Below are 21,777 nucleotides of genomic sequence, written 5' to 3'. Positions count from 1 at the left end.
AATGAATATGGAAAAAATGCTGAAATACTTAAAACCCTGAAGTTTGGTCATGCCTCCCCATCCCCATGCCTTCTTCCTCCCAGTCACCTGTCACCTGCAGACCGACAGCTTGTTCCAACTCGTCGTGGTTAAACGCTGCCGTCGGCTACTGCTGCACAGGACAGGAAAACGCGAAAATCAACTGAGGTAAATGTGACTGCCACCAGTTTGCACTCTCCAAACAGTTCAATATAGTGCAGGTAAACACTTGCATACTTATATCTCATCCATGTATCTGAGCTTTAGAGACAATAAATCAATAATAACGTGTGTACTGAGATGTGCGAGGGAAAGATGAATGAGGAACAGGAGCTATATCATTTTTATGATTTACTTTATATAACTGACTTATCTTAACGTATGCTCATTTTGTCTTACCATGGAACGAACAGTCACTTATCTAATCTTTTAAAATAATGAGCAGTCTGTATTCTAGAGCTGGACCATCGAGTATGTCTGTCATGGGCAAGAAAGGAGAGACTGTCACAGAGTGAGGTGTGTGTTGTCACAATACACGAAGCACTTACAGCAAACCAAACTTGCTTAAAAATCAAAGATGTTATGCAGTATGGGATCGTCATTCAGCTGTGACTACAACTGGAAGCTCAGTGCATTTTGTAAATCACGTGTATCGCAAATTTTTAAATGTCAAGGAGTTGGGGCACACCAGAGGAACCGTGAAGGAATGAAAGTGCGATTGCACCCGCGGAAATACTTGCACTGAATTGTTTAGTGAACTCTCTCTCTCTCTCTCTCTCTCTCTCTCTCTCTCTCTCTCTCTCTCTCTCTCTCTCTCTCTCTCTCTCTCTCTCTCTCTCTCTCTCTCTCTCTCTCTCTCTCTATCTATCTATCTATCTATCTATCTATCTATCTATCTATCTATCTATCTATCTATCTATCTATCTACCTATCTATCTATCTACCTATCTATCTCTTGCACACGCGCACACACACACACACACACACACACACACACACACATGGACAGTAGTTTTGCAGGTGTCTATCAAGACAAACTGGTTCGTCGAGAAGGTACCAGCTAAAACTCGCCCCGGGGACTCCTTAGTGTTGCAGCCTCTCGCCCTGTGCACCCTGGACGCCCATTCCGGCCCGCGCAGCACGAACATAACACTGACCACTTCCTTTACCAAGGCAGCGAATTTATTCTACCACTGGCATCCCAAAGTACGACACCTTCTTTCGGCTACACGCGTGCAACCACTGAAGCGAAAAAAAAAATAAATAAAAATATATATATATATATATATATATATATATATATATATATATATATATATATATATATATATATATATATATATATATATATATATATGCATTTTTTTTCCTTTAAGCGTGGAGAATTTTATAATTACGTGTCAAATTATAGGCAATTAATATCAATCCTAACAAATTCGGCGGCTGGAAATTACCAGATGCCAATCACTTACCACAAAAATCCATTACGGTTTACAAATTAACGAAGTAACAGGGATTCAAAACAAAGTAATATATCTTCTGTAGTTTTCCACACCATCCTTCACCAGGAGAACAAGACGGACGAAGTAAATAAAACAATAACACGGAAAAACAAGGAGAATGAGGATGAGAGAGAGAGAGAGAGAGAGAGAGAGAGAGAGAGAGAGAGAGGAGGACAGCGAGGAGAGAAAGGAACTGAAAAAGCGGGAGAAGAAGGAAGGAGAGGAAGAAAAATAAGAAAAGATCATACATTCAGCAAGGGAGATGGAACAGAGCATCAACAAAACACATCAGCAGGAAAAGGTCATACTTCCATTACACTAATTTCTCACGATTCGTCCCTTGCGGCAGAACACCACCAAACAAACGCCAGTATTTCCGTTGCCTTGCTCCCCTTCTCGCGGTGACCCGAGAAGCTGTAAAATGACGTAGTCCTGTCTCAGTCTCAAAGCGTGCAGTTCAAGTTACGTCATTTCTGTCTACAAGAGTATAATTGTTGGGAAGAGGGAGTCTAGAGGGAAGGGAGGAGTGTGAGAGTCGCGCTAAGAGAGGCCGGAGAGAAGCGCTGGGAGCGGGATGGGACTAGGAAGAGGGGTGACGTGGGAGGCAGGCGAGTGGTGCATGAGACAAGAGGAAATATGGTTGGCGGGAGTTAAAATCTACACGGAAGCGATGAATGAGAGGATGATGCACTGAGTGGCGAGCAAGTAGCCGTGAGAGCAAGCAGTAGGGGGTGAAGGAAAGAAAGCTGCGAGTGAATATGAGAGAGGAGGACGTCAAAGAGAGAGATGAAGGCCGCTGGTTAAGTGATGGGAAGAGATGAAAGAAAGTGAAGCGGGAGAGATCTTCTGCAACTCTAAACACGCCTCGTCTTGCCCCACCAACCACACCACCAACCAACCACCCCACCCTCCCTGAGCTCCGTCCGTCAACCCCGTAATAGTGATACGACAGCAACAAGCTATATAAAACACATCATTAAAAACAAGGACAAAACTCCAGTATCCCCTCCTCCATAAACCAAAGAAAAAAAATAATGAACAAATGTAATGATGCTGTAGGAAAAGAAATAGGCAAAGAAAACACTCCTGATTCAGCGCTTTCCTCAATACTAAGAACCCAAGCGAGTCATTGCTGCCCTCAAGGTCAGACAAAGGAGCCTCCAGTGTCCAAAGGTCGCGTCAAGAGGGTGAACAACACGAACTACTGACGCGGGTTGAATTCAAGGCTAAATGTCCGGCTGGTAACATTACTTGAAAGCTACTCGACACTACGCCCGAAGCAGTAACAGATTCGGAACCTTAATACAGCAGAGAAAGAGGGTTCATTGTGAAGAAAGAGAGGGGACAAGAGGGAGAGGATGAGGAGGGCTGCGGGAGGGACAAATAATGAGCTGTAGGGAGATGAAAAGGAGCGAAGGAGGAAGGGGAAGGACAAAAAAGAAGGAAGATGAAAAGATAGGATAAAAACTGTATCTGTAATCAAAGACTTGTTTGTTGTACTTAATTAGAGAGAGAGAGAGAGAGAGAGAGAGAGAGAGAGAGAGAGAGAGAGAGAGAGAGAGAGAGAGAGAGAGAGAGAGAGTACACAGATAAAAACGGAAAATAACTACAACCTTTAAACACGTACGCAAAAACTTTACAACATAGATGAAAAAAGCAATCCCTTCATCCACGAACTAGAAAAGGGGAACTAACATTTACTACGCAATTTACGATATTCATCCTTCCCCCTTCCTTACCCTTCCGTATCCTGTGTCGTCACCCTCACAGTGCACATGTACTCACCACCACCACCACAACCGTCACCACAAACTAATCACAGGAACTCCGCCCCTATGCCTCGTTTCTCCCTTTAACCTCCCTCCCTCTCACCAGATAACAGGTTCAGAGGGAGGGCATCAGAGGCCAGCCAGACAACATCACGTGGCTGAGAGAACATCTGGAGGAGGACAAACTCAAGTAAACTGCGGAGATTAGCCAATGGAGACAATCTTGGTGACGTGATTAAGGAGGGAAGCTAAGTTCGGAGAGAGAGAGAGAGAGAGAGAGAGAGAGAGAGAGAACGTTTCTGTTTGATTCACGCTCAAATAAAGTGGAAGGAAAATTAAAAGATTATCGTAACTTTTACTTTTTTCCATAGTTTCAATAGTTAAGACAGTTTCTAGTCATTACTACTGATATTCTCTCTCTCTCTCTCTCTCTCTCTCTCTCTCTCTCTCTCTCTCTCTCTCTCTCTCTCTCTCTCTCTCGATGATTTATTGATTTCGCTTATCGAGACCAGTTGGCAGGGTAAAGGAGGAGGAGGAGGATTAAGGAGGAGGAGGAGGATTAAATAAGGGAATAAAAGAATACAGAGAAGAGAGGAGGAGGTAAAGATTATCAAGGCTTAGACAGAAAACATTCCTCGGAGAATAAACAAGCAAGAATTCAAGTGCTCGGGATAAGTATAAGTATAGACTCGAGAGTTGCTGCGTCGAGACAAAAGTTATGGAGTTATGCAATGGTAGGAGTAGTAGTAGTAGTAGTAGTAGTAGTAGTAGTAGTAGTAGTAGTAGTAGTAGTAGTAGTAGTAGTAGTAGTAACTGGTGGTAGATAGATGGAATAGCCTCAGTAACCAGGTTGTTGCTGTTGAGCCATTAGGAGGCTTTAAAAGAATAAACACATTTATGGAGAAGGATGATAGGTGGAAATAGGCAGGTTTTTTCATACACATGTATTCCTGACGACTTCTTGTAGCTTCCCTTATTCTCTTAATTCTTATGCAATAATAACAGGTAGTGACAGCATTCGTAGATCGAAGACAAGCACCAAACAAGGAAATATCTAAAGGATCATGATGTCACAATGCAGACAGAAGCCCCGCACTTGAACAGCTACACTTCTTTGCTGTCACCACACGCTAAATGTAAGCCACACGCTAAATGTAAAGAGCCTGGGAAGCACAAAGGGTGTAAAGCAGGTGAGGGAACGTGAATGGATGACGTGATGAAGTTAATGGAGAGTGTGCCATGGATTACCTGCTAACTAGGTGGTTCATTAGCAGGTGAGCGTGTCTTTTATGTCCTCCATGAATCCTCTCTCTCTCTCTCTCTCTCTCTCTCTCTCTCTCTCTCTCTCTCTCTCTCTCTCTCTCTCTCTCTCTCTCTGCATTAAGGGAAACACGGGGTTCCTTTTAAAAGAAGAGATTAAAGAGAACAGCAAATTTAATAAGAAACAATAACAACAATAGTAATAATAATAATAATAATAATAATAATAATAATAATAATAATAATAATAATAATAATAATAATAACAATAATACAAATCTTAATGAGAACTCATAATTTGATCCAGTAAGAATGTGCACTACTGTGTATCTAAACCGGCCTGGAAATAGACAGAGCTAATGGGATGAAAGAAAACGATACGAATCAGAAACCTGAGACCCCAGAGAGGAGAAAGAATGGAGCAGAATGAGTAAATAATAATAATAATAATAATAATAATAATAATAATAGTCTTCCCCCTAAACACGATATATAGCACTCTTACAACAAAACCAGAATATATAATGAGTAATTTCAAATGCTAATGGTGATGATACTACTGAATGAATTACAGTGAGAGTTGTCATTAGAAGAACACGTAATTGAGTTAGAGAACAAGTGAACATGGGATGAATAAGAATGTTAAAACGAACTAATGAATATGAGAAGGGAGCGAATATGCAATGAAATGGGTGAATGATGAGTAATGAGAACAGAAAACTGAAAACAATTGATTGATCGATGGATAGATAGATTGAATTTCCTGTATCAAATAACTGGTCGACAAAATTCTGCTCTCATAACAAGACCACATAGAATTACCAAAGGCATGAGTGATGAAATAGACGAAAGGGCGACGGTGGGGGCAAACTGCGTAAAAAAAAAAAAAATTATGATAAAAACGGGTGAAAAAAGTGACAGTGGAGTGAAGAAAAGGGGAGGAAAGGGACGTGCGATATGGACGAGTGAATAGAGACATAAAAAACCGAACAGCTGGCTCCCCTCGGAATCAAGTTTTTCGTCTTCCCTTGCCTTTGCTTCAGGTGGATGGAAAATAAAGAATGAAAGGGAAGGAGAAGAGAGAAAAAGAGGAGCAGAGGCGACGAGAGAAGGCGAGGAGAGGAGAGGAAGAGCAGAAAGAAGCAGGAAAGAATAAGAAAGAAACGAGGCATGTGTGGTGAAGGAGAGGGCAGAGGGTAAAAGTAAAACAGTCAAGGAGGAGAATGTGAGAGGAAAAGATCAGCGTAGGAGGAGGGAAGAAAAAAAAAAAAAGACGAGGGTAAAGAAGTGGAGAGAGGGAAAAAGAGAAGACAGGATCGAAGGATTAAAAGTAAGAGCAGGAGGATAAGAAGGAGGAGGAGGAGGAGGAGGAGGAGGAAAAGGAGAAAAGTGAAGGGTAGATAAAGGATTACATCACTTCTTCTGATGTTAGATTTTCTACACACACACACACACACACACACACACACACACACACACACACACACACACACACACACACACACTTGACCTTGATGCGTAGTACAAGTGTGAAAGGAAGATAGAATACGAAGGCAGCCACGTTCTCACACACACACACACACACACACTTATGTACTACACGAAACGCACTGTAATACACACACACACACACACTTGACCTTGATGCGTAGTACAAGTGTGAAAGGAAGATAGAATACGAAGGCAGCCACGTTCTCACACACACACACACACACACTTATGTACTACACGAAACGCACTGTAATACAAGTGTCAAAAGTAATCTCCTATAGCAACAAAAATATGGATGGAATTGGAAAAGAAGCTCAAAGAAATTATGAATCCTACGCAAGACGTAATCCAAGGCGCGTCGGGGATCCTAAGTAGGACATTATGGGCAATAAGGAGCTAGAAGGATAAGATCAGCAGATGGTTCAAGGAAAGGAAGATCTCGATGAGGAGGAGGAGGAGGAGGAGGAGGAGGAGGAGGACCACAGGATGAAAAAAAAAGGGGGGGTAGATAATGACAAGATATAAGAGAACGAGAATAATTTAGGGAAGAATAAAAATGAAGTGATGAGAGGAGGAGGAGGACTAGGAGGAAACAGAGGATTAGGAGCAGTAAAGTAAGAAAAAAGAAAACTATAACTTTCAATGAAAAATGTTAAAGAAAAGCATTAAAACGAACAGGATGAAAGGAAACAGAAGGAAAAAGAAAGACGGAGATCTGAAGATGACGTCGCAGCACCTAACCCAATCTTAAGTACTTCCTGTGTTTGCTCCACGCCTGACGACACGAATTGTTACGACATAAGGAGGGGAATTAGTTTCTCTCTCTCTCTCTCTCTCTCTCTCTCTCTCTCTCTCTCTCTCTCTCTCTCTCTCTCTCTCTCTCTCTCTCTCACCCTACACACTCACAAACGCAAGAGTCAAGTTTCATAAGCACCTTGTTAGACTTTTTTTCTCTCAGCAGTTTAGCAGCGACTCCCAGCGTATCAAGTAACCTCGTAAGGAACTACATTCAACCTTCTTAAATGGGAATGGCAGGCTTCTCATTAATCTCCCTTTCATCTTGTCATTACCCGTAGCGTTTTTATTTGGGGTTTATGAACTGAAGTGCTTAGCGAGCTCATCACGATGTTGCTAAATGGAGATGCTAAAGGATATAGCTAACGAGAGGCGCAGCAAGGACGTTCTAGGTTGTCTTGGTGAGTAGTGGTGTGTGTATATGATGACAGGTCTTGATGGAATGGTGACGAGTATTATGTGCTCCGTCGAAAAGTATTACGGCTTCTTCGTGCGTTACCTTATTTCATTAGCTTTCTTCTTTCATATATTCATTCATACAAACATAACATAAGCATTCGTTTAGAAAAATCACATTCTCTTACTCACCTGAATTTTTTTTTTTAATTGCATCTTTATTGCATTAACAATTTATTGAGTTTTCTCCACACTCTCCCCCAAAACGCCTCTATTTTCATCTTTAACCAGCCTTCTTCTCATGGAGAAATAAAATAAATAAATAAATAAAATCATACTAAACTTAGCTCCCTTATATATTATTTATCTTGAGTCGGCGCCTGATATCGACCAGCCACTCTGCTGACTAATCATCGACTCGACACCGTTTTCCGAGTGCTGAGAAATGCAGGCTACCTCTTCAGCTTTCCCAAACTATTCCAGAAATTAAGCGAGTTAGCCTCAAACTTGTCCAATATCCGCATGGAAAGGTCGTTAGTGCTTCACGCAACGCTATAACAACGACGCGCAACTTCTGCTGACCTTCTAATTCTGTACTCCTGCAGCTTGTCCTCCTCTCACCCGTGCTGCTGCGAATGGCCGTGATGGGAAGCTAATTTGGGTAGTTTTGAACCTTCCCTCACCCTCACTCAACACACACACACATATACACACACACGCAGGTAAAATCCAGCACAACCATTGCAGTCATAACCACTACCAGTTTCAACTCTCACTAGCTGACTCCAAACTCGCAACGCAATACATACACACACACACGTAAAAAGCATACACTATTATCACCACAGCCATAACCATTCCTGCAACCACCAACACCACCTTCAACACACTGATTGACACTACTCTCACAGTCATGACCAACACCACCACCAACACCAAAACACAATCTCACCAACAACAACACCTCACCACCAACACACAACACAAGGTAAGCCGCGGACTAATGCACCAGCTGAAGGCCAGGTAAAGTGACTCACCTCTGTTCCCCTGAAAACACTCCACCCTAAGACCAAACACTCTCTTTAAAAGAAAACATCACAGCCCTCACTAACCTCTCTCCTTTCCATCCAGCTCCCTCCCTCCCAACAGCCTTGACCTTTCACATTGACACTGAAGCGAAAACTGATGAATAAAGGAGAGGAAGCGACAGAGAACGCATTTACTTCAGCTCTAACCTAAGCTTACCTTACACTGTCTTACCTTACTTCACCTCAACTCACCTTACCTTACCTTATTTAATTGAATTCCTGTCTCATAATCAATGTTACTGTTCAACACACACACACACACACACACACACACACACACACACACACACACACACGTCCTGTGAGTGTTTGGGTTTCTTCCGCCGGAGTACATGATGCATCGTTCTCAGGGAGCAAAGGATCACGTTACTAATGTCCTAATGACTCGCCTGTTGAGGAAAAGGTCACATAGATCTCCTTCCCTCACTGCTGCTGCTGGGTGAGGGAAGGAGGAGGAGGAGGAGATGGTGGTGAACTGTCTGGCTGAAACTAAGAGTGAAGAAAAAATGTATAATGATACACCAGCGCCTCCTCGCCTCCCCTGCCCTTCCTCAACTATCTCTCTCTCTCTCTCTCTCTCTCTCTCTCTCTCTCTCTCTCTCTCTCTCTCTCTCTCTCTCTCTCTCTCTCTCTATCAAATCACAGTTATGGTGATGTAACTGGGGAAGAGTAAGAAATAGTACAAATAATCATCTTGAAAATTTGACACCAAAGAGTAAGATAAAAACCACCTTCCGGCGCGAGCTTGTCTTGGTGGCCGTGAAACAGGATTTATCACGCCCACTGAAGACTTTCTCATGCACCTCTCTTCTCTTCTCCTCGCGCTTCCTGCCTTCCCCTCCCTTCTTCCCTGATCCGCTCCCCCTCCTATCTTAATTCCTTTCTTTCTCTCCACCCAGTATCTTACATCGCTTACTCACTTCATCCTATCACACACACACACACACACACACACACACACACACACACACACACACACACACACACACACACACACACACACACAGATTTATTGATTCTATTCATAATACATCTCTGTTGCATAATTTAGCTTTGCCGAACGTGCTGCTCAAGTTTTTATTTTTATTTTTTTCCTTTGGTGGGAAAAGTACTGCTGTTCGCCAAGATTACATTCCTCCTTCTGTTCGTCTTGTTCCTCCTCCTGCTCCTCATGTTTTGTTTAGACCAACAAGGTGTTTGTTCTTTTGTTTTCCTCTCTCTCTCTCTCTCTCTCTCTCTCTCTCTCTCTCTCTCTCTCTCTCTCTCTCTCTCTCTCTCTCTCGCTTGCGTCTCTAAGTCATGAGGTGCCGTGCAAATTAAAGCTTTACGAGAGAGGAAGACAGACGCCGCTGCTCACGTCTGCCCGACGAGCCACCCAGGCACTTACTCACATCCCCTGGCGACCACTTACCCAGAATCCCTCACACGAAAGTCCCCGAACCAAACACTCTTACAGACTTGCCTGCGTCCCCTGTCTTCTGCCTGTCCGGAGAGCTACATCAACTCCCTCCCCCCGACACATACACACAGGGGTCCAGCATCCACTTCAACAAGAACCCAAACCTTTCATTGGCTTCAGAATCAGGAAGCCTCTTTTCTTATATAAAGAATAGTCCTAGATTACATCACACTAACTAGGAGCCGTCTTGTGTACGTGAGCTGGTCTTCTCTGGTGTACTTATTGTTCTACTTGCTCTTATGCTGTTCTTATTATCATTACTAAAAGAACTGTGAACGAAAACCAGCCTTATTTTTACGTAGTACACTAAATTTCATGCATAACTATTAAAAAAAAATTTTAAAAAATAGTGATATGATCTAAACCAAGCTTGTTTCACGTACGACACTAAATATAACGCATTACTGTTCGGAAACGTAATGTAGCGAGAAGCTTAAAAATATAATAGTGTAGAGCGTGTCTTCTCCCTTGCAGAAACCACCACCACCACCACCACCACCAGGGCGTCAGCTTGTACTCTGTTTCCCTGCTGCCACCTGTGTCGGATTAGGGGCGTACCATGTCCCTCCCTAAGCTCGTGTCGCTCCCCACAGTATTTCACGCCACAGCGCCCCGCCAGGAAGCATAAAGACAAGATTTTCCCGGACGCTAGTACGACATGTTTTCTTTTTATTCCATCCTTTTTTTTATTTCATGATTTCATACATGGGTCGACATGCACATCCTTTCCGGGTGCGTGGGCCATCCTGTGTGTCATGCGTCCTCCTGCAGCCGGACTCCGTGAATAGTCGTGTCCAGAGAGGCGGAGAGTGACGCAGGAAGACACACAAAGGGACACTACCTTATGGAATTCAAATATTGTGTGTGTGTGTGTGTGTGTGTGTGTGTGTGTGTGTGTGTGTGTGTGTGTGTGTGTGTGTGTGTTTGCATCTGGGAAGCAGGAGATCAAGAATAAAAGAATGAACAAGCTTTTCCTCTCTCTCTCTCTCTCTCTCTCTCTCTCTCTCTCTCTCTCTCTCTCTCTCTCTCTCTCTCTCTCTCTCTCTCTCTCTCTCTCTCTCTCTCTCTCTCTCTCTAATAACAAAATCGTATCGCCGATTCTAAAGCATTTCGTGGAAGTTCTGAACCATTCATTTCGGTCAATTAATTCGATGCACGTCAATGACTATTTTTTACTGGGCAATGAAAATCACTAAAAGCTGGAAATGCATGTATACCCCCCCCCCCCGCACACACACACACGCACAGGGATAATAATAAACACATACAAGAGCGACAGACAAAGCCAGAAAGGAAACATCAAAAAACAAAACAAAAATAAAAAATAAATAAATAAAACATTAAAATAATAATTATAACAATAATAACCCACAAACCGGATGAAGGAGATTCATTAACAACGAGCAGATAACCACGAACAAACACACCAACATTAAACAAGAGGAAGGAAAAAGGGAGACAAAGACACACTCGGAAAACACAGAAAGGATATGAATAATAACATTGTTCTCGATTATCACGCGCCACTAAATACCTTGAAGGTTATTATGGTCACCAATTAAGATTAAGGCAATGACCAAACCTATGTTAATGCCCAAACTCTCACGGAAATGCAATAATCATACATTTGGAAGTATTAAAGACACGAGTTAATTGTGCATGGAGTATCACTTGATAGCTGCATATAATTACGTGCTGCAAATCGAGTCATCTGATAATATTAAGTGCTATTGAATATTTTTCATGGCACGTGTCCTTACGTATAGAGAGATGGTGCTGATCACTTCCTTTAGAGTATACCTGACCGATAAGAACCAGATAATAGCAATGTACCAAAAAGCTCCCTATTGTGTCACTGCCGATAATGATAATTGCCATTAATAATTTTTCTTTTCCCATGGCACGTGTCCTTGCATATAGAGAGATGATGCTGATCACATCTTTTAACAAGTACACCTGACCAACAAGAACCAGATAATAACAATATACCCACCTTAAGGTCACTGCCGATAATGATAATGGGATCTGCTATGACGAGAAAAATGTCGCACGTGACACTGGCAGTTAAGAGGAAGAGAATAAAATGGCCCTGAACTTTACTTTTTTTCTTAACTTTAATACACGACTTGAAATTTTTCGATAATATATTTTTCCTCCTATAATTTTTTTCATAGTTGTAGGCACTAGAGCATACACTTTTTTTTTTTTTTATTTGTTTCTTGTCTGTCTGGGAAGAATGTGCATTGTTCGATAATAATGCAGCAGGGGGGGGGGGTGGAGAAATTAAAAGAAAATTGAAGGTAAAGCTGTATACGTGTTAACCATTCTGACGTGAAGATGCCATGGGTCTGTCTGTCTATATGAGCTGTCTGTTCAGTGAAAGAACAATCTAAGACCTTCTGATAACAAAAAAAAAATAGTCCAAATCAATTTCAAGACCTGGGAGAAATTTTAAGAGACGTTAGGGGAGGGAGGTGGGACAGACCAGCCAAGGACACACAAGGCATGCATTCAAAGCTTACCAAACGCTACATTTTATTTTTTTCCCCAACCACTCCCAGCTCGATAAGGGAGAAGAAAGAAGGTGAGTGTACGCAAGACCTTCACATTAACTTTTGCCATTTGTATACCGAGGCTGAGTACCACCACATTATCAAATGCTTACAGCAGCAACGCCTTTATAATACATTTATACATAACCCTATTGCGTTACTTTAGTATGCTCAGTACAATATTGGTTTTCCCGCTAGCATTACAATTCATGACGTTCTGCATCACGTTTCAGTCTGAATACTTGTACCACAGCTCTCACAGGAACACACTTTCGTCTTTCCTTTAATAGTATAGCGGAACCTAATTACTACAGCCCATGCCCACTATTATTGCAACACACCCACCGACGCAATCTCGTCTTCTCTCTAATAACACGTTATCTTTTAAAAACTATAATGCATCCTTGAACACATAATCCATACTCAATAAGTGATATAGGGGATACAACAAGGGGGACGTAACAAAATTTCCAGGATCAGTAATCAGGATAGAGTAAGAAATAATGAGTTTAAGCTTAAAAAAAAAAGTTACATTTAAGAAAGAGATATGAAGGAACTGGTTCTCAAATAGAGTGGTAGATTAATGGACTAAGTAATCAAGTTGTTAGTGTTGAGTCAATAGGGAGCTTTAAAAGAAGACTAGACAAATTTATGGATAGTGATGATAGGTGGAAATAGGGAGATATGTTTCATACAGGGACTAACCACGTGTAGGCTTGATGGCTTCTTGCAGCTTCCCTCATTTCCTTTTGTTATGTTCCTATGTACTGCAACACACATAACTCCACCTTCCCCTTCATACCATAACACAGCCTGCAACTCATACACACTAGTACTGCAACACACACAACACACTTTCGTCTCCCCTTTAAAACTGTGACACATCCTGGAACACACACACACATACTTCTCGGTAGTACTATATAACTCATGCTCACTAGTACTGCAACACACTTTCATCTTCCCTCTAATGCTGTAACACATCCTGCAACACACACTTTTATCGCTAGTACTTCAAGCGGTACCCTGCAGCACACACCCCTCACTAATACCACGCAACAACTCCCATCACAAACACCACGAAAGGATCAGTTCGTGAGAAAACAAAACATCTAACCAGAACAGACAAGTGTACAGCGATCTAAGCTTAAAAAAATAACTGTAGCAGAAATATAACCACGCTTCTCTAGAACCAGCGTGTGCGGTAACCATTAACCATCACTCATAAGTACTTAGAATGACACCTAATACACTCACCAGTTACCTTGTAGTGGGAGTTGAAGGGGTGGAGGAGAGGGAAAAGGATCTGCACACTAACAGAATACGAGATGGAAGGGAAGCCAGAGGAGGGAGCGGGAGAGGGAAGGGACGAGGAGGTGAGGAGTGAGAAGGGCTGAGGAGAGGGGAAGTAGCAACAGAGTGAGTGAGTGACAGTGATTCAACTCTCAACAGGAGGGAGCTGCTTTCCTGTCGCTCATATCCTTAATCTCTCTCTCTCTCTCTCTCTCTCTCTCTCTCTCTCTCTCTCTCTCTCTCTCTCTCTCTCTCTCTCTCTCTCTCTCTCTCTCTCTGTCTGTCATAAACTTAAATCACGGCTACTAAAATGTTTCCTGCATTAGTCAGGGTAGAAAGGGGTTAAGAAAAGCTGAGCAAATTATTACATATATATAACTTCTCTACCCTTCAACCTAATTTAGAAACAGTTTAAGATTTGCCCACAGACTCACTCTCTCTCTCTCTCTCTCTCTCTCTCTCTCTCTCTCTCTCTCTCTCTCTCTCTCTCTCTCTCTCTCTCTCTCTCTCTCTCTCTCTCTCCTAGTGTGGCCGCAACGCCCGACATTCCTAAGCCCCATAAGTTCATCTCGCTTGACAGACGGGATCCGGCACGCGCTGTCCCGCTCATGAGGATCATCCGGTGGCCATGTAACGCCGGACACCGATACTGGGAGGCGGGGTGACGGGAGGACAACGGAGAGGATGGCGGAGGACTGCTGAGTGGGAGGAGATGGGAGGAGATGGGAAGGGTCAGGGAGAGGAGTAGTGGAGTACCTGCTATATGGAATTACAAGTTGACCGCCAAAAAAACAATAGATTTACTAGTCCTTTTGATGTTTGGGGAATATTGGAGTTAAGTAAAGCTGAAGGCTCCTTGACGCTACTCATTCAGGATCGAAAATCTGGAGATTGATGGACATCAAAGACAAAAGGGAAGGAGATGAAAGATGAGACAGTTTTTTTTTCAAAGGGTAGGGAAAGGAATGGAATGGTTTGAAACAGTGATTAAGAGAGAGAGAGAGAGAGAGAGAGAGAGAGAGAGAGAGAGAGAGAGAGAGAGAGAGAGAGAGAGAGAGAGAGAGAGAGAGAGAGAGAGAGAGAGAGAGAGAGAGAGAGAGAGAGAGAGAGTGTGTGTGTGTGTGTGTGTGTGTGTGTGTGTGTGTGTGTGTGTGTGTGTGTGTGTGTGTGTGTGTGTGTGTGTGTGTGTGTGTGTGTGTGTGTGTGTGTGTGTGTGTGCGCGCGCGCGCGCGCACGTGTGGGTAAGTGAGTGTGTTTGCGTTAGTACAGGTGCATTTCAGGCAGTGTGTCCGTGAACGCGTTTTAAGGCAATCTCTGTTTTAATTGGGTCATTAATGCAAAACGAAAAGGGAAAACTTGAAGAGTTCGCTCATAAAAGAATGTGGAACACACACTTCAAAAGATTTACGAACATGAACCGGAAAGGGGCATAAATACAAGGTTGGGAAAGAGGAAGAGGAGGAGGAGGAGAAGGAAGAGAAAATAAGTGACCGACAAGAAATACGAGTAAACATCTTAATCCACTATCTGTAGTAGAAGTAGTAGTAGTAGTAGTAGTAGTAGTAGTAGTAGTAAAGTTGTAGTAGTAGCGATAGCAGCAGTAGTAGTAGCAGTGGTAATAGTAGTAATAAGAGTACGTACCGGCAACACTAGTAGTAACAGTAGCAAACAATGAAGCAGAAAAAAAAAACGGTTGACTGACTCACTAAACATTTCTAAAAGTGACAAAAAGAGGGAGAAAAATCAACCACACAACACGGAGACCTACATCAACACACCGCCTATGCACACAGCGAGACAAGCATCCCACGAGTGTAGCTTAATGTTCGGAGGGTGCAAGAGGAGGCGGGGATGTGGTAGGTGTCGAGGAGGAAGAGGCAATGAAGACACGGATATGAGGCCAGTGGGAGTGGCCCCGCTGGGAGGATGGACAGGTTACGGAGTGGCGGACTTGAATGCCACTGACGCCCCATGGAATGCAGGGGCGTGGGAAGTGAACCATCAGGAGGAAGAGAGGATAATGGATAAAAAGAAGAAATGTGGAAAAGAAGGCAAAATAAATGATGATCTTTGTAAGGAAAAAAGAATGGCTAGATAAATGAGATACCTGGATGAGTTATGGCCATATTTCAGTTTTTCTTTACTTTGGGAGAGCTTTGAGATGATGTTCCGGTGGTAGCATAAGAAGCGAGGATCAGTCTCAGCATCCTTCCTGTCTCAACGGCGGGAGACACTAAGTAGCTCAAAACTTCTTCCCTAAACAATGTAAATAAGGAAGGGTAATAAAGATAGAAGATATAAATAACTGATTCATGAGTTGATTGATTGACTAATTGAGTGATTGACTGATGTTTTGAGTCTTCTGGATAGAGATATAATTTCCTAGGGTAGCCTGTGATTGACTAATTGAGTGATTGACTGATGTTTTGAGTCTTCTGGATAGAGATATAATTTCCTAGGGTAGCCTGAAATAGAGGACCAGCCGATAGAAATAAGTGAAGGTTGGAGGAAGCCTTTATTTTGCAGTGGAATCATAGAAACAGCTGCTGATAATGACGGCGCAGAGAAACGGGAAAGGAATGACACAACTATTACCCCAGTTACTGTCATCTGGTTCCGCCGCACCAAGCCCACCTCGCTACATCGCCATCACAGACATTCTCTCCGTGCCCCTAAAAATTACCCCAATACTCGTACGCATCGCCCTGTTGCAACGGCCAAACTTTTACACATACGGCAAATCCCAGCGAAAAATTACCTATAGATTCCTACCTGCTATAATAAAGGTAAAATGGGTGCTGGGGAGTGCCAGGTGCGCTCCCCAAACTGCCAGGAAAAGCCACGCAGCTCCGTGCCGTGTTGGTCGTATTGTCCTGGCTTAGTCACACCCCTGGCGATTGTAGTTGTGTTTTGCATGATTCCCGTTCATTTATTCTTAGGTTTACGTTCTTATATTGGGCTATGGTTTAACTTTCGGCCATTCATTATGCATTCTATCGCCACGTTTAAGCGAACCGCGTCTAAAATTTCAGTAACTCACTGCTCCCAGCCTCCAAAACGGTCACATCGTAAAAGGAACTATTTTTACACGATGCAGCATGCACACAGGTCATTACGTTCTGTTAAATAACGTCACTTTTAGTCCTACTTTGTTTGCTCTGCTCGCCAAGTGCGTGTCGTGCGTGAAGTGTCTGCCTGCACATCAGTAAAACGCCTCATGCAATTTCTAGTTAACAATACAAGATGACTGCTTACAGAACTGCACCATGACACGACCTTGCCAGGCACTGCTATTAAAATTGATATTTGATAATTTAATGAAAAATATATTTTCACATAATAAATATATATTAGTTGCATCTTTCCATGGAAAAGGTAATTCCCCTAATTAATGCATGAATTTGATTCATTTCAACACTACAACGTTTCAAACCTCATAAGAGTATTTTTTCACGCCACAGAAAAGAAAACCAATTAAATAGGAGGTTTTATTATTTTTTTCTTCCACAACGAGGCAGCATACGCAATAAAAATACAGTTTTTCACTTTTGAAAGCATTATAGATTTTATGTTTCTCTTCAATATGAATTTTCAGGACCAGGATTGAATTACAGTAGACGTTAGTCTACTGTAATTCAATATATATATATATATATATATATATATATATATATATATATATATATATATATATATATATATATATATATATATATATATATATATATATATATATATATATATATATATATATATATATATATATATATATATATATATATATATATATATATATATATTTATTTATTTATTTATTTATTTATTTATTTATTTATTTATTTATTTATTTATTTATATATATGACTGTGTCACTCCATTACGAGAGAAAACTAAACGAAAACCTGACATATTATTAAATATATCAAAAGAAAATCAATTCATGCGTGTGTCAAATTATATCGTACCAATACCCAATGGCACACGTGTTAAAATCTATAAAAAGACAACCGTACAGTGCAAGCGAATGCCACAATTTACTACAACTGTGATCCTGAGATCAAGGGCGTTGGACTTAACAGTACTGGACCAACGAACCAACAGGTGCGACTGAGTCCTCCTGAATCCCAGCTGAAGACCCTCGACCAACACACCACCAAGGACCCTAGACACATGAGAACTCGAGTCACTGCGGGATAGTTGACATTCTTAAGATAAAGGGTCGAGCTGACAACTGGGAGTGATAGGCGAGACCCTCGTATACAAGGAGGAGACTCAAGAGGAGGACAAAGGCACTATCTGAGCCTCAAAGGGTCGTAATTCCCACAGCTGCGGTGGACATGGAGGTTGTGAGGAGGAACGGAGCGAGACAAGCTGATTGCCACACGCTCTCGCCTCAACGACATCACAGGATTGATAGTTACGATTTACAATGCCCAAGGACCAATTACTGTTATTAGGATTCGCTGGCAACGTTCCCTCGGCCCCAATTTGGTTCGGTGAGGGAGTGAAGGATCAGCGTCACTTCCAAGATTACCAGACAAGTTAATTAAAGGCTGAGATAAAAAAAAATAAAAAAGACCCAAACCAAACCAAAAACAAACACTGCCGAGCAAAAAAATAACCTGTGAAAACGAAATAAGGAAGCAGGAAAGACGCTTGGTAGGAGAGAGGAAATAATTAAAAGAACTCAAGCAAACCTGAGGGCACATTCTGTAAGATGATAGCAATATATTTGGTAAGACGAGGAGGGAGAGTCCAGCAGAGATATTGAACCGAACGAATCAAGAAGGCAGCGGCTGCTTCTACTCTTAATTACAGAAAGTGTACAATATGAGGTCAATATCCAGGCGAGGCAAAAAAAAAAAATAAATAAATAATAATAATAATAATAATAATTATATATATATATATATATATATATATATATATATATATATATATATATATATATATATATATATATATATATATATATATATATATATATATATAAAAGGCAAACGTAATCTGCTTGTAAAGACAAAGTGTGAGGGCAGGAACGGTATTCAAAAGAAGTCATTAAGAAAGGAGCCGCTATCTCTGCTCTTAATTACAACAGCGTACAATATATAAGGGTCAAAATCAAAGCAAAAAATAAAACTTATTCGTACCAAGGATGATCAAAGAGAACACCTGCTGTTTTAATTACACTCCTGCCCCAAACATCATAGCTCGGTTAAACTCTTACTGCCTTAAACACATTCCTATGATCTGCACTAATTACATGATTCAAAAGAGTCTATATAGATAAGACCTTTCATAATAAAGTAAAATACATATATATATATATATATATATAAAACTTCAAACTGGCTTATCTTTACCATCCCCCCCTCCCCCAATAAACATCACCGCTAATATTAAACCTTCAATCAAACTAGACAAACAAATATATCTCCCGCAGCCACACGAACACCAACACCACAACCCCACCACCACCACCACCACCACAATCACGGCGGCAACAATAAACAACCCACCATAACCATCAACAAACACGCAGTACAAGCCCAGTCCGTATATAACCGATACCAACATTACCACCACTAATACTACCACCACCACCACCACCATCACCACAATCAGAAGTACTACCAATCCTGTCAATTTTACCCAGGTCACTGGATAGGGAACCCTCCTACCTATAAGACCCAGGTTACCCTACCTCATATAAAGCCTAGGTACGCTAATTGCCTGGTGGGGAGCAGGTAACATGACAAAAGCGTCCCCCATCGTGTGTAACTGACCCAACAAATCGGTTCAAGAGGTTTGTTTTCCAGAGAGAGAGAGAGAGAGAGAGAGAGAGAGAGAGAGAGAGAGAGAGAGAGAGAGAGAGAGAGAGAGAGAGAGAGAGAGAGAGAGAAACACACACACACACACACAGACACACGCCGAGATACAGACACCAAAGAAAAAAAAAAGTGAGAAAACAGGCAAAAAGAAACACAAAATATACATACATGCTTTATCCTAAGCCCGCGACACGGATATCCTGTGTAATGCAACACCAGAAAATGAGATGAGAGCATAAAAGACAAAAAAAAGTGGGAAAGATAATACAAGTAAATAAAATACAAAAAAATGCACAAGGAAGTCATGGAGAGAAAATTGGGAGAGGATGGAATTGAGAGAGAGAGAGAGAGAGAGAGAGAGAGAGAGAGAGAGAGAGAGAGAGAGAGAGAGAGAGAGAGAGAGAGAGAGAGAGAGAGAGAGAGAGAAAATTACACTCAATTCCAGTATATATAGCTACGAAAATTATGAACAGTCTTACAATAAAAGCAAATCAGTTAAATAATTAATTATAAAACAAAGGAAAAAAGAGTAAGATAAAAAAAAAAAAGCTATGACCACACCCAATCAACTTACAATGATGCCCGAGCGTGGAGCACGCGAACAAGGAGGAGGAGGAGGAGGAGGAGGAGGAGGAGGAGGAGGAGGAGGAGGAGGAGGAGGAGGAGGAGGAGGAGGAGGAGGAGAAAAAGTGTTAAAAAAAAAAAGGAACCAAGAAAAAAGACAAAAACAAAGTGACAACAGAAAAAGAATCAGGAAAAGTGAAGAAAACTAAGAAAAAAGTAAAGGAAAGGCACGAAAGGGATGAAGTTCACAAAAGAAAAAAGTTGAAACAAAGCATAAAGTCAAACTAATAACAAGGCAGACTGGCTGGCGCTGGGGATGAATGAAGACGCCTTGAATGAGGGACGCGAAGCAAATGTAGCAAGGGTTCATCTCCATCTCCATGTTGTTATCAGAACTTCCCTGCCGGGCCCCCGTCAAGACGCGCGCAAACAAATCTGAACGCCATTAGCATATAGATTGGCGCGACTAATAAAGTTGAATAAATATGAATATTAAAGGCAAAAGCACCAGAACGGCCAGCAGACACAGAGACAGGCATACAGGCAACCATCCCTTAATCAACATTTACGACAGAGAGAGAGAGAGAGAGAGAGAGAGAGAGAGAGAGAGAGAGAGAGAGAGAGAGAGAGAGAGAGAGAGAGAGAGAGAGAGAGAGAGGGGGGGGCGGAGAGAGAATCCATCTACCGCCACAAGCCGCCGTGACCATGAAAGAGGCTAAGAAGACAGGCAAGGGAGACGCACTGTCACTCCAAAGAGATCCTGAAGTGACGCTGAGAAGTCTTGACAGCCCACGATCCTCCTCGGCGGCCACTTTGTCCGTCCGCCGGGAGACTCACCGACCTGCAGATCAGGACATGAGGCGCTTATGGAAAGACTTCGGCCCGACCACATGAAGCTCCTGAAGGTTGGGTCTTCGTACAGCTTGTTTCCACGTACCCCCACCTCCAACACACACACATCCTGCACCGTGTTGACCAAACGGCTCAGGTGCAGAGGCTGGAGCGCGTGTGTGACTGCGTTCCCAGCACCTAAATTATTGACGATAAATAAATACTGCTGTAAGGAATGGAGGCTGTCCTCTGTCGGCTGGGAGAGCTCTCTTGCGCTGGGGACTTCCGGAGCAGCCTCGCAAATACATCCTCTCCCTCCCTCCCACCCTCCCTCCCTCCCATGCCCCTCCACCTTCCATCCCAGGCACTAAAGCTCCCATCTCACACACTAATCACAGGGGGTATTATATTTATTTGGCCATGGCGTTGACGTGTGTGAGTGTTTTACATCGAAGTGTGACAGGCTGAGCGAAAGATACGATGCAGTCGGACCCAAGGATAGAATGAAGCCAGTGGGAATCTCTAAGAGACGAAATGAAATGGTGCAGTGTGGGAATTAATATATTGAGACTGAACTATTTTTTTCTTTCCCGAGGAAGCTAAAAATGAAGAATCTAAATAATGGCATCCAGGATGAAGAAGAGTCACGAAAGGTAAATGAAGAGGAAAGAGGAGGAGGAGGAGGAGGAGGAGGAGGAGGAGGAGGAGGAGGAGGAGGAGGAGGAGGAGGATTAGAAGAAAAGTAAGAGGACGGTAAGAAGAAAGAAAAATGACAGAGAACAAAACAGTAAATAGCAAGAGAATAAAAAGGGAAATGGAAAAGGAAATGAGACAAACATGCAATAGAAGCAAAAGGAGGAGAAGGAGGAGGAGGAGGAGGAGGAGGAGGAGGATAATGTGACGTAGGTAAAAGCCATTTACTAAAAGC

General features: G+C 42.2%; 1 protein-coding gene across 6 annotated transcripts in view; it reads right to left on the bottom strand.

The window, feature by feature from the left end:
• LOC135099942 (CD151 antigen-like) overlaps nucleotides 1–21,777 on the bottom strand; it is a 203,833-nt gene that overhangs the window by 142,786 nt on the left and 39,270 nt on the right. For 2 of the 6 annotated variants that reach the window (XM_064002673.1, XM_064002674.1), the window contains exon 3: nucleotides 88–151. The exons of the other annotated variants lie outside the window; for them this stretch is intronic. The gene's annotated coding sequence lies outside the window, so the exon portion shown is untranslated. The remainder of the gene's footprint in view (nucleotides 1–87; nucleotides 152–21,777) is intronic. 6 annotated transcript variants of the gene reach the window in all.

The sequence above is a fragment of the Scylla paramamosain genome, chromosome 4 (genome assembly GCF_035594125.1).
Source record: "Scylla paramamosain isolate STU-SP2022 chromosome 4, ASM3559412v1, whole genome shotgun sequence".
In the NCBI taxonomy this organism is placed as follows: Eukaryota; Metazoa; Arthropoda; class Malacostraca; order Decapoda; family Portunidae; genus Scylla; species Scylla paramamosain.
This window is presented reverse-complemented; position numbering and strand designations above follow the sequence as displayed.